General features: G+C 38.0%; 1 protein-coding gene across 3 annotated transcripts in view; it reads right to left on the reverse strand.

The window, feature by feature from the left end:
- The window catches only part of Ctnna2 (catenin alpha 2), a 1,209,750-nt gene that overhangs the window by 259,830 nt on the left and 935,678 nt on the right, over positions 1-14,242 (reverse strand). The window lies entirely within an intron of this gene.

A 14,242-nucleotide genomic window follows, 5' to 3' on the forward strand; every position in this document is an offset into this window, starting at 1 on the left:
CTGAGGTCCTTTGGCTTTGCAGGCAAACACCTTAACTGACAAACCATCTCTCCAGCCCCACATTCATTGTTGATCAGAAGAAAAGCTGTGAAAAAGAAATCTGCATTCCTTTTTACATTAATTATCATAAGGTATGCATATATATGTTTGGTTTGGCTCTACTCTGAATTGGTTTGACACTTCATCTTGTGAAACTTAATAAAGCTTAAAATTAAATTAATATCACTTAGATACTCATTTGGGAAAAACATATGAAATTACTACTTGGTGATAATGCTAGTTATTGGTGAGTGCATATTTTCACAACATACATCATGTATCAGTCATCAACTAGGCTCTTTACATGTACTTACAGCAGCATTATAAAATAGAGCACTTTCTTTGTTGTTGTTGTGTGTATATGTGTGCATGTGTGTGGAGGCCAGAGGTTAGCCTTGAGGGTTTTCCTCAATATCTGATGTCCCATGCTATTCATTGAGACAAGTTATCTTGTTAACTGAGAGCTCACTAATTTGTGTAGACTCCCTAGCCAGTGAGCTCCAGGGGTTCTTTGTCTCTGCCTTCTCACCTGTAGGATTATAAGCATGTTCCACCATTTTAACAGAAAAGATTTATGTCAAAAACAGAACATGGTATTTAAGAATTAGAAAAAAAAAAAAAAAAGTGACAGCTAACACTTTTATAGCCTGCAAAACTGACTTTGCATGATATAAGACACAAAGAATTTGAGCAACATGCAAGGACAGGGATAATTTTGTCTCCTTAAAACTATTTTAGGCCGGGTGTAGTGGTACACACCTTTAATCCCAGCACTTGGGAGGCAGAGGTAGGAGGATTGCCATGAGTAAGAGGCCACCCTGATTCACTCCATAGTGAATTCCAGGTCAGCCTGGACTGGAGTGAGACCCTACCTCAAAAAAAAAAAAAAAAAAAAAAAACAACAACAAAAAAAAAAAACTACTTTAGGAAATCTGATAGAAAATGAACTTTAAAATACTACTTGAGAACAGATCAGCTAACAACTGGTGATAGTTTATGGATTCACATGGAAAGAAGAAAGATTTCATATAACAGCATTACCCTACCTTCTGTTTTCACAGAGGAATACTTGGCTAGTGTGGTGGTTTGATTCAGGTGTCCTCCATAAACTTAGGTGTTCTGAATGCTAGGTCCCCAGCTGATGGATATTTGGGAATTAATGCCTCCTGGAGGGAGTGTATTGTTGGGGGTGGGCTTATGGGTATTATAGCCAGTTTCCCCTTGCCAGTGTTTAGCACACCCTCTTGTTGCTGTGGTACACCTTATGTTGGCCAGGGGTGATGTCTGCCCACTGCTTATGCCATTGTTTTCCCCTGCCATCGTGGAGCTTCCCCTCGAGCCTGTAAGCCAAAATAAATCTCTTTTTCCCAGAAGCTACTCTTGGTTGGGTGATTTCTACCAGCAATGCGAACTGGACTGCAACAGCTAGTTTATGTGATATTCTAAGATTTAATCTTAAATGAGCCAAAATGTCCCACAGGGTAGGAAGATTCCCACTTGAATCTTCTGAACTGAAGAAGGTTATCTTCTATGGAATCACCATCTAACACATGAAGGGTGACTTGGTACTTGCTGCTTAAAATGCACTTGCTTTAAAACAAATGTATGATTTTATATTGTTCTTTTTAAATGAAAAAAAAAATGGGCTGGAGGGATGGCTTAGCGGTTAAAGCATTTGCCTGCAAAGCCAAAGAACCTGGTTCAGTTCAGGACCCACGTTAGCCAGATACACAGGGGGCACAATGCGTGTGGAGTTCCTTTGCCATGGCTGGAGGCCCTGTCATAACTATTCTCTCTCTCTCCCTCTTCCTTGGTCAAATAAATAAATAAAAAGTATTTTTAAAAATAAAATGAAAAATTAACATTAAAATAAGGAAATCAACTCAAAAAAATTGCAGTGTTGGGCTGGAGAGATGACTCAGCAGTTAAGTGTTTGCCTTGAAGCCTAAGGACCCCGGTTCAAGGCTCGATTCCCCAGGACCCACATTAGCCAGATGTACAAGGGGGTGCATGCATCTGCAGTTTATTTGCAGTGGCTGGAGGCCCTGGTGCTCTCATTCTCTCTCTCTTTCTCTCTCTCTCTCTCTCTCTCCCTCTTTCTCTCTCTGCCTGTTGTTCTCAAATAAATAAAACAAAAAATATTTTAAAAAATGGCAGTGTTACTTGGGTATATACTTGCTTAAATAGCTGAGAATAAATGAGGGTTTAATGTAAAAGTTCAGTGTGAAATTTTTGTATGCTATGACAGTGAAGATATATTACAATACTATAAAATGGGAGGAGAAAAGAAAAAATACTGGAAATTTTGAATTGTATTATATTATTTTTATTGGAGAGGCAATTTAATATTTTATACTGTTGAGCTTAAAGGTAGAATAAGCAAATGATTAACTGAGATTTTAAATCATTTCTAGTTCCCTGTTAGCTAGGTATGTTGGTGGGAAAGCACCAAACACAAAATTGAAGAGGTAATAAAAATAGCCTTGTACTTATAGATCTGACTTAAAAATATCTGTAGAAGCCAGGCATGGTGGCATGCACCTTTAATATCAGCATTTTGAAGGCTGAGGTACGAAGATACCTGTGAGTTCCAGGCTAACCTGAGGCTACAGAGTAAGTTTCAAGTCTGCCTGGGTAAAGTGTGATCCTACTTTGGAGATAGAAATCTATTGAATCACATAAAAATGTCTTCAGTTGCATTGAAATATAGTGTTTTAAAAACAAAAATCACAGGTATTTAAAATGTTTAACATGATAATCTAGTAATGGTATATACTGTTTAGTGATTACCATAATGGAATTAATTTAAATATACTTTACCTTAGCATGGTTACTTTTCCTCTTCATCTTTGCTAAGAATGCTTAAAATCTATCTTCTTAGCAAATTTCAATATGTGGTCTAGCATTGTTAGCAATAATTACCATACTATCTATCTAAAACTGAGACATTATTAACCTTACATCTGAAAATTTATACCATTAGATATGCTTGTCCCTATTCCACCACCCTACCCTAGCCTGTGGTAGTCATTGCTTTGATATATTTCTATCTCAACTATTACTTTGGTTTTGGATTGTATATGTAAGTGATGTCATATGATATTTTTCTCTTTTTTATTATTAGATATGGACATATTTTGTATGTATATGTCCTTTTATCTGTCTTATTTTACTTATTATTATAATACCTTTCGAATTCACACATTTTGGTGCAAATACAAAGGATTTCTATGTGTGAAAAAATAATATTCCAGTGTGTCTGAGTATACATGTGTGTGTGAAATTTAAAAAAAAAAAAACTTTTTATTGATAGCTTTCATACATATAGACAACATACTAGTGATTATAATCCCCTCCCACCACCTTCCTACTTCCACCCCCTGAATCCCTCCACCACTGGATTCCTTCTTCTTTCTATCTAGTCTTTTTTCTATTTTGATTTCATCAGTTTTCCTTCCTATTATGTGTTGGTCACAGGCTATATCTTGGAAATTGTGACTAACACTTGCAAATAAAATGAAAAAGTATAACCATTTCTTTGAGACATTAATTCTGTTTCTTTAGGATATAGAGCTAGAAGTAGAATTGGTAAATTATATAATAGTTTTTGTTTTCTGAGGAACTTCCATAATATTATATAATTGATGTACCAATTAACATTCCCACCGACAGTGTTCAAGGGTTTCTTTTTCTTCATGCCATGTCACCTTTAGTACACACACGATTTGAAATGAAAAACACATATGCATATGCATATATGCACACACACACACACACACACACACACACACACACACACACACACACACATTGATTTCGGGTTTTGACGTAGGGTCTTGCTCCAGCTCAGGCTGACCTGGAATTCACTATGTAGTCTCAGGGTGGCCGCCAACTCATGGCAATCCTCCTACCTCCTACCTCTGCCTCCTGAGTGCTGGAATCAAAGGCATCACCACACATGTCCTTTGAAATATAATTTTAAATAAAAATAAAGTAGAACTGCGTAGAAAAATGACTGGTTCCAGCTATCCTGTGTTGTAGTCTACAAATAAATCTGGCAATCTTAACATGTCAAATGCCAAAGAGCTATCAAAGGCTTCTAAGATCATGAAACAATGACTCAAAATGTCCCTACTAGCCAAAGATGAGACAATTGTAACTTTCCACAGAGTAAAGCTTTAGCAGTCTAAAATTTATCAGCTATGATTGAATTCATGAGTTTATAATTTCTAAAATCAAAAGAGAAAAAATTAACTGGTTAGGGCTGGAGAGATGGCTTAGTGGTGAAGTGCTTGCCTGTGAAGCCAAAGGACCCCGATTCAAGGCTTGATTCCCCAGTACCCATGTTAGCCAGATGCACAAGGGGGTGCACACATCTGGAGTTCATTTCCAGTGGCTGGAAGCCCTGGCGAGTCCATTCTCTCTCTCTCTCTCTCCCTCCCTCTTTCGAATAAATAAGAATAAACAAAAAAAAGTTTAAAAAATTAACTGGTTACCTTCTGAAGATGACAAGTGACAAGAAAACAAGTAATTTTTCTTGAAAGAATCAAGATATAATTTCTTTCTTGCTTAAACCTTACTCTGGCTAATGAGAAAAAAAAAAAAGATCTGCCTATAAATTTATTCTGATAATACATAAAAATTTACTAATGTAATAAGAAATCTAAGTAATGAGCATTGGTTTTGAAAACACAAGATAACAAGGCACTATATGACCTCTGATAAAATATCACAATCTCAAATAGGCATTCTATACCCTCCAATAAAATAGTACCATCTCAAATAGGACCATGCCAATGGGATCAAAATTGGAACTGGAAGAGAATTTACATATGTCTGATGATCTGAGGACAGCACAGATAACACAATAAGCTGTAGCAATCAGCAAAATATGAACTAAGGAAAACTTACCAAAAATTGTAATATTTGAGGTATAGATGATTAACTCCAGGAAAGGATGAGAGGAGATATAGGATATTAAAAGAAAATATAAGACATCCCACAAGGTAGGAAGAACTAAACTACATCGTCTGAAAATACACATTTGGTAAGCAAAACCAAAAACTATCATTAGGAAGTGATTCCTTTCAAAGAATAGGCTCACAAGGGGATGCAAAATGACATCTATTGATATGGGTTGTGGTTACAAGAGCATTTGCATAATAATAATTCAATATAGTATATGTGACTGCATTGATTTTCATGTCTATATTATATTGTAGAGAAAAAGTTAAAGGCAAATAAACACTTCTCATGTATAGTTCTTTATATTAACTTTTATTTATCTCTGGGCGGATCCTCTGTTCCTATTCAACCCAGATCCTTGAATGTACAGAACAGCTATTTGGAGTCCTGATCTAACCTAGTACTGTTACATGGTCAACAAATGCAATTGAGCTGTGCTAGTGTGTTTGAACATAGTGAATTATTTTTTTTAATTTATTTTTAATTATTTATTTATAGAGAGTAGCCACTGCAAATGAATTCCAGACACATGAACTACCATGTTCATCTGGGTTACATGGAACCTGAAGAATCAAACGTGAGTCCTTGGGCTTCACAGACAAGCACATTAACTGTGAAGCTATCTCTCTAGCCCTAAACATGGTAGATTATTTTAAATGCAATACTTGGCTTACCCTAACCTAAACTGTACACTTTGAAATGGTGTCTTTTTATTTTCTCTTGCCAAACCTGTCTTCTTTCATCCTGCCTCTGCATCCCTAGATCCTTTCCACTTAAAGGTAAAAAGCAGGTAACAGGTCACTTACACTTTTATTAGAATCTGTATTTTATAAAGATACCTGGGTAACTCATCTACACAATAAAGTTTGAGACCATTTTCCTAGAAGGACTCATTATGGCTGTCAAGTTCACTGTCTCAAGAGGCAGAAATTAAGCTGGCTAAATAAAGCAGGAAATTTATCCTATTATTTCACAGAATTCACAAATTTCAGAACTGACACAACCTCCTATTTCTTTGAGCTAAATATATATTGTTTTGTGACTGGTGTGTATGTATGGCATACACACATGAGTGTGTGTGCAGATTCATGCATCCCACCTGGATGTTCAGAGACCAAAGGAAGATGTTGGGTATTCACTTCTATCACTGTTCTGCCTTTTTCCACCCTGAGGCAGAGTGATACACTGAACCTATATTTCACCATTTTTCTATCCAACTGGTCAACCAGAGAGCCTCAGCAATTCTCCTGTCTCTACCCCTCAGTACTGGGCGTACAGGTATGTACAGCCCCAGTCAGCTGTTTATGTGGGTCTTGGGATCAAGCTCATGTTCTCATGCTTGCACAGTAAGCACTCTTACCAACTGAGCCATCTCCTTAGCCCTGCAAGTCAATGATTTTCTTATTCAGAGTTTTAAATAGGTTTAATTTTATTAGGATAAAACATAGATCCAAATTCTGGGTCAGCTTGCTAGATCAAATTGCTAAATAGTGGTCTGGAGTGACTCAAAGAACAACATGTGAAAGCCATGGTTCTGGCCATTTTAGCTTTTTATACCACAAAGTAAGGAATTCCTCCAAACACATAAAAGGTAGTCATGTATCAATCACAAAACAAAACAAAACTGGTCAATAAAGAACATATATATATATATATATATATACATATACATACACATACACATACACACACACACACACATATATATATATATACATGGTATAGTGCTACATACATATAATTCCAGTTTCTAGGGAGTTTTAGGTTTGAATGAGATGTCTCTCATAGACTCACATGTTTTAAGTATTTGGTTCATAGCTAATGGCAAGTTGGGAGGTACAGGGGAGGCATTACTGAGAGTGGATTTTGGGATGTTATAGTACTGCTTCCACCTTTCCAGAGCCTAGCTCAATGTTACTGCTTTCTTCCAGCTGCTGTGGCAAGATGTAATGTCCAGCCTTTGCTGTACCATCTTCTTCATACCATGATGAAGTTCCCCCTTGAGACTATGAACCAAAGTAAACCTTTTTCTCTCATCTGCTGCTATTGTTTGGGTGCTTTGTCTCAGGAACAAGAAGGTAAACTATTCCAGGGAGGCTGAGACAAGAGTTTGAGGCTTAAAGGTAAGAGGTGGGGGGGGGGGGGGAGAGAGGTAGGAAAGAGACATAGAGAAAGAAGAGGAATCACAAGAAAGAGAAAAGGACAGAAAATGAGGAGGATGAAAGAGGAAGACTTAAACATGGGGAGAAAGGAAAAATTTTAAAAAGGAGGACATATTTATAAGAAATAACAAAATTATGAGTGACAATCTAAAAGGGAAAAGATCAGCCGGGCGTGGAGGTGCATGCCTTTAATCCCAGCACTCAGGAGGCAGAGGTAGGAGGATCACCATGAGTTCAAGATCACCCTGAGACTACATAGCGAATTCCAGGTTAGCCTGGTCTAGAGTGAGATCTCAATTCGAAAAAAAAAAAAAAAAGAAAGGAAGAAAGAAAGAAAGAAAGGAAGGAAGAAAGGAAGGAAGGAAGAAAGAAAGAGGGCAAGGAAATGATTAGAACCTATGCACTAGAGCAGGAATGTCAAGTCAATGATAAATTTTCCTTCCTATGCCATACCAACCATGATTAATCAATTATGGCATGTTTTATGCTGAGTTCAAATACTATTCCTAATTATTCTCAGCACAGCTTACCAGGCAGCTAGTCCTATTCAACATGATTGTTTCTGCAGGAGGAGAATTTACTTTCCTGAAGGCCTCCTCACTTTGCATTCTACTTTTTGTGGTTCAGCCCCCAAAACCCACTTAAAAATGCTGGGCATGGTGGTATGCACGTGTGATCCCAGTGCTGGGAGACAGGTACAGAAAGAGACCTGGGACTAACTAGCTTATTGGTGAGCTCCAGAAAAATGAGTGATCTTGTCTCAAGAGAAAGTAGATGGCATTTCTGAGGAGTACCCCTGAAGACTGTGCTCTGGCCTCACAGACCCATGCACACAGGTGCACATACACAGACATGAATACATACACAGTTAACTAAAGGAATAATAGGCTGGAGAGACCAATGGTTAAGGGCACTTGCTCCACAAACCTGCTGATTGTGGAATTCAGATCTCTAGAAATCACATAAATTAGAATGCAAAATGGTAAACACATCAATAATCCCAACACAATGCAATGGGAAGTAGAGTCAGAAAATCTGAAACTCATGGGCCAGCAAGCCTGGAACTCCCAGCAGCAAAACAATAAGAGGAATTTTGTGCCAAAACCAGGAGAGGACCAATACCTAGAGGTTGTCCTCTGATCTTCACACATACATGCCATGGCTCCCACCTCCCACACAAGTAATAGTAACAATAATAGTACAAATTTCTTCAACATTTTCATGTAAGTCATTCTATCAATAAGGTCAAACATTGGAATAGAGATTTCAAATTGACTCAAAATTTCAAAGCTTTAAATCTTTTTTTTTCAAGACTGCTCTAGGCTCCTCATGATTACTGACATATTTTACCATATTTCCTTAAGCTTGGTGATATAATTATTATTAAAAATGAAAAATCATAGCAACAGAGTGACTGAACCAGCAGTCATTGAGCCTAGAGGGGTTGATAGGAATTGAGCCTCATTAAATCAAGCAAATTTTAGCCAATCTCAGGGTCAAGTGTAATAATCCACCCAGAGCCACTTTAATAAGCTAAGGTGCCACTGATGTACACAGTAGCCTAGTAATGAGGTGCTTGTTACTGTTCAGGCGGGGGATGTATAAGGGAGAGGGCTACATCTATGAAGCCAAAGGAAAAGCACTGAAGAAAAAATTTACCATTTTTCCTTGATTTTTATTTTTTAAGAGATACACAAGATTCTTTGGTCATTATCTTGATCATACCATGAAGTGAAATCATTTTAATTAGGATACTTAAGCATTTTTCCTTAACAAAACCAATTACTTCTAAAAAAGAAGAATGATTCATCAGACCTTATGTTTTTCTCCTCACACCCTATCCATCACTCTCCACTAAACTAAACCTCTGTTGGGCCAGTTAAAGTATAACTGGAATACCTATGTATGAATACTTGGCTTAGTTTCGTCAGATCAACATGCCATGCCTTGTAGACTTTTCCTCTAGTAATGCTGATACAATCAGAGAATGTCTCTCTCATGGGATAGAAGATTTAAGCCTAATTCAAATGATACTTTCAGGACCCAAAGATGACTTTACCATAAAACTCTGAAGCATCATATCTGACTGCATGCCACTGGGTATGCCTGGTCCATATGGCACCAAGAATTGGCCACAATACTGCATATAGGTGTTGAAAAGTCCCCTTCAGGGCTGGAGGTATTGCTTAGTGGTTAAGGTCTTTGCCTACAAAGCCAAAAGGACCCAGGTTTGATTCCTCAGGATCCACATTCGCCAGATGCACAAGGAGGTACATGCATCTAGAGTTTGTTTGCAGTGGCTGGAGGCCCTGGCGTACCCATTCTCTCTCTCTCTCTTCCCACTTTCCCTGTCAAATAAATAAATTAAATATTTTTTTAAAAAAGAAAAAGTCCCCTCCACCATTATATTTCTTGGGTATTGCTCTATGCCATCACCATGAGAAGGAAATGATGAGGTTAGCCTCCTTGTTGCCAGTGAGAGAAACATGTTGGGTGGAACTGATTGATCATTGTCATGCCTGTCAAGGCCATCTTAGACCAAGTCAGAGCAATGGAGATCAGTCACATGAGAAGGCAAAACAGTGGGTGATAAATGCTATTACTGTGTCCCCCATGTGCTTTTTATAGTGCACTAAACTAACAACCACTGATTGATAATGTGCATATTTTACTAGAAGATTTTTTTTTTTTCGTCACTGAGTCCCCTTTTGTGGGGAGGTAGAAGAGATATCTTGAAAATAAATTTCTGATCAATTCATTGACTAGTTGGGTGTCATTAATGAAGTCTGTTGCCAAAGCCCTTCACACTTTTTTTTTTTTTTTTTTTTTTTTGAGAATGGGTCATGCCTTGTGGAGTTAGCCCACAGTTATTGGTACAATAAATGTCTCTGCATATCCTGACCCAATATGTGGCTCTGACATTCTTTCCACCCCCTCTTCCGCAAAATTTCCCTGAGCCATGTGTTTGCCAAGGACTCCAGCCACTGTGAACAAACTCCAGATGCATGTGCTACCTGGGGAATCAAGCCTCAAACCAGGGTCCATAGGCTTCACAGGCAAGCACTCAACTGCTAAGCCATGTCTCTATCCCATAAGCCATCTCTCCAGCCCCCTTCACACATTTCATTATGCAATCATGTTTAAAAATACTGCAGCTAGGGCAAGAGAGTTGGTTCAGTGGCTAAAGGTGCTTGCTTGCAAAGCTTAACAGCTCTGGTTCAATTCCCTAGTACCCACATAAAAACTAGACACACAAAGTGATACATGTGTCAGGAGTTCATTTGCAGTAGCAAAAGGCTGTGGTATACTCATGCTCTCTCTCCCTGTTTCTCTCAAATAATAAATAAAACACTAAAAAAATACTGCAGGTATAAGTTCTTATATTTATAGATTTAAGAAAACCTCTTTAGTTAAAAACTTGCATAGAGAGGCTTGTCATGGGATTAGGACGGAGAATGGTTGATCAGGACAGTAACAGGTGTTTAGCTTTTTCTGCTGATTTCATTTTCTGCCCCAGAACACACAGGTCTGTGTCAAAGTCCTCTTTTCCCTACATGACAGGAAAAGGTAATTGCTTTCATGAAAGAAAGCAATGAAAGTTTGCCTCAGGGGCCACGGGAATGCTGTGATCACTGAAGATCTCCAGATGGTCTTCACTCAGGAGGGACAGTAACTTGGCTTGATGCTGGTAAAATGTTAGCAGAAAACAGAGCCCTCAGTTGTTGAGCATGGTGTGAGGAAGAATAGAAGAAGCTGGTAGAAGGGAGGATGCATACAGAAGAAAGCTGACTTCACCAGTGGGACATGAAAGAGTTGGTAAGGACATGGCAGGAAAGGGGAGAAGGAAGTTGATCTTTATTTAGGGCTTATTTTGTGCTACCATTCTAAACCATTAGAATCACTTGGTTCTCTCTCAAGAGCTGGCTGTAATTTTCTCCACTTCATTGGTGAGGAAGTTAGGACACCAAGAAGTTTCTCCACTCCAAAGGTAAGGAGGTTAGGGCAATAGAATTAACTACTTTACTCATATTCACATAGTTCATAAGTAGCAGAGGTTGGATTTGAACCAAGTCTTTTGGCCCTAAAGTTGCATTCTCTAACTATTAATAAACACAGACCCTCATATGATTACTTTGTGCCAGCTTAGCGTGTGTTTTGACTTTATATGGTTTATAGGATTCTGGTGGGGAACAAATTATTCTTGGTTGGGTGAGTGTGAGAAGGTTTTGGAAGTATCCTTTTTATACACCTCTGAGATATATATCTTACTTGGCATCTGCAGATTTTAGTATTTATGGGGGTCCTGGAACCATAGATACATAGAGACAATTATAGTGGTTCACTTATAACCACTTTATAACTTACAGGTCAAAGCATTATAAAAATAGGAAAATGGGGCTGGAGAGATGGCTTAGCAGTTAAGCGCTTGCCTGTGAAGCCTAAGGACCCCAGTTCGAGGCTTGGTTCCCCAGGTCCCACGTTAGCCAGATGCACAAGGGGGCGCACACATCTGGAGTTCAGTTGCAGTGGCTGGAAGCCCTGGTGCGCCCATTCTCTCTCTCTCCCTCTATCTGTCTTTCTCTCTGTGTCTGTCGCTCTCAAATAAATAAATTAAAAAAAATTTAAAAAAATAGGAAAATGTATGTAGCTTAATAAAGTGTGTTTTCTCAGGATTCTGACTGGGTTGGAGCTAGAGGACATGAGACTCTTCCCAGAAAAGATTGAGATTCACAGTCTATGCTTTCATGTGGTAATTATGATATATATGGAAATCCACAAACCATTTGGTAGTGGAGGAAAGCAGAGATGGGCCCCACTATGAGAGATCTGCTAGTACCATGACAACTGAGTATTCCAGTTTTGGTTCTCATTCTTAAGACTATCTTAAGAATATCACACCATATTCATCCTAAATATACCTATTTCCTAGTCCATAAATATAAGCACATCCAAAAGTGAAAGCTAATGTTCTTTGCAGCTGGAACTAGGGGTACATTGAACTTGGTATCATTCAGCAAGTGCAGAGTCATAAATACTACCTTCATTAGCTCATGGGCCCTTATAATTTCTGTCTCTGATGAATAGGGGCATATGTTTTGACCCCTCTAGTAAACATGCAATGTAACTTCTCTGCAAATTGACTATTAGAATGGCTTAAATGCCCTTGCCTACAAGCTGAAAGGCATAATTAACACTTTTTACATAAGGTGGTAGACCAAAATTTACCTATCAATCAACCAGGGCAGAAAGGAATGACTTGACAAAATCATTTGCTAAGTCTGACAGGAGTTAAGAACACAGGCTTTCTTCCAACTGTTTAAATGTATGTGTGACAAGGCAATATTAATTGCAGAAGACAAGACATTTTAAGGTATTAGCTCAGTACTACCAGTCTATTTTACCCAATTAAAGCTATTCATCAATGTAAATAATTGCATTTTCTTCAGCAAACCAAAAAGAACAGAGTCAAGGGATAATATCTGTCAAACCATCCACTTTCTTATTTCATGGAAGGACAGAGGGAAGAATGGGTAGACACAGTGTAACTCAGAAGCTAGAGAAGAAAGATAAACTGTCTCAAAAATGACCCAGTATTGTCTATCTTTGGAAATACAACATGAAGGCTCCATTATATATATCAAGAAATATTCAAATAGATATTTCAAAAGTGAGTTTGTAGAAAGTCTAAAATACTACAACTGTTTGATGAATATGAAACAGCAGCTTGCAAAAGTCAGGAAAACAATACTTCTCCCCAGACACCAAGAACAGCATAAGCTTAATCTTACATTAGACATTGAAGACTATGACTTGTATTTTAAGCCATCAAATGAAAAACACCTCCACAATTCTTTTGAATGATGTTAATTCTTAGGGAAAAAAAAAATCCCTTAATTATTTTTGCCTTCAGCTGTGCATTTTGAAATTTTGTTGTGATTGCAAAGGGGTATAAAGGGATCCATAGAGGAAAATCTACACAAATATCAAACTTTTATTAAAAATAGTTAATTGTAGGCTGGTGAAATAGCTCTGTGGCTAAAATGCTTGCCTTGGTGAGCAGGGGCACCTGAGCTTGATCTTTAGTACCAAGTAAATGCCAGGCAGGATACCAACACCAGTAACCCCAGCAATGAAGAAGCCAAGACAAGAGGATCCCTAGGGTTTTGTGGCAGCCAATCTAGCCTAAACAGTGAACTTGAGAGATCCTGAATTACTAAGGAGTGAGCAGTATTCCTGAGAAATGACACCTGAGCTTGCCCTCCGGCTTTTTGCATACATACATACATATCTGCATATGTACATTCACCTGTACACATATGAATACAAACACATGCATATAAACAAAAAGAATAGTTGGTTTCCAAAAAGAGAAAAAAGTAATTGAGGAAGACACAAAAGTATAGCAGTATAATTACTAATGTAATTTGTCCCAAAGAGGTAGGAAAGTTACTGCAAGAAAACAAAGAAGACTTTAGAGAAGGCGTATGATCATCTCTTATTTTAGTCTACACAGTGATTTCTGTCCCTTTATTGTTGTAGTTTTGCTGTAAAATGTCCCCCATAGGCTCATGCATTTGAACACCTGGTCCCCAAATGGGGTTCTGTTTGGGAAAGTTGCAATTTTTTAGGGAATGGAGCCTTGCTGTAAGAAGAACATTCCTTGGGCTTGGTCCTACTTTCTGTTTCCCTCTGCTTCTAATTGAATGCATTGTGAATAACTGCATCATGCTTCTGCTATCATGCCTTCCCTGCCATGAGATGAATCATCTTAACACCGTAAGCCAGAACAAAATCTTTCCTTCCTTAAGCTTCTTTCTCTCAGGTATTTTATCACAGTAATGAGAAAGTAACCATTACATTTATTTAGTATTTGTACCAGAAACTTTTAAAATATACACCTAAGAACTCTTAGTGTACTAAGCACTATTCTGGGACAAATAAATAGAAGAAAATAATATAAGACATCTCCTTTCAATGTCAAAAAAGAAAAAACTTCCCCATTGTCTCAAGTCCAAAAGAGGAACCAAGGTACAGTCACCAACTTCTTATGCATGCTTGACTAGTGTTATAAATGG

The sequence above is a fragment of the Jaculus jaculus genome, chromosome 6 (genome assembly GCF_020740685.1).
Source record: "Jaculus jaculus isolate mJacJac1 chromosome 6, mJacJac1.mat.Y.cur, whole genome shotgun sequence".
Classification (NCBI taxonomy): domain Eukaryota; kingdom Metazoa; phylum Chordata; class Mammalia; order Rodentia; family Dipodidae; genus Jaculus; species Jaculus jaculus.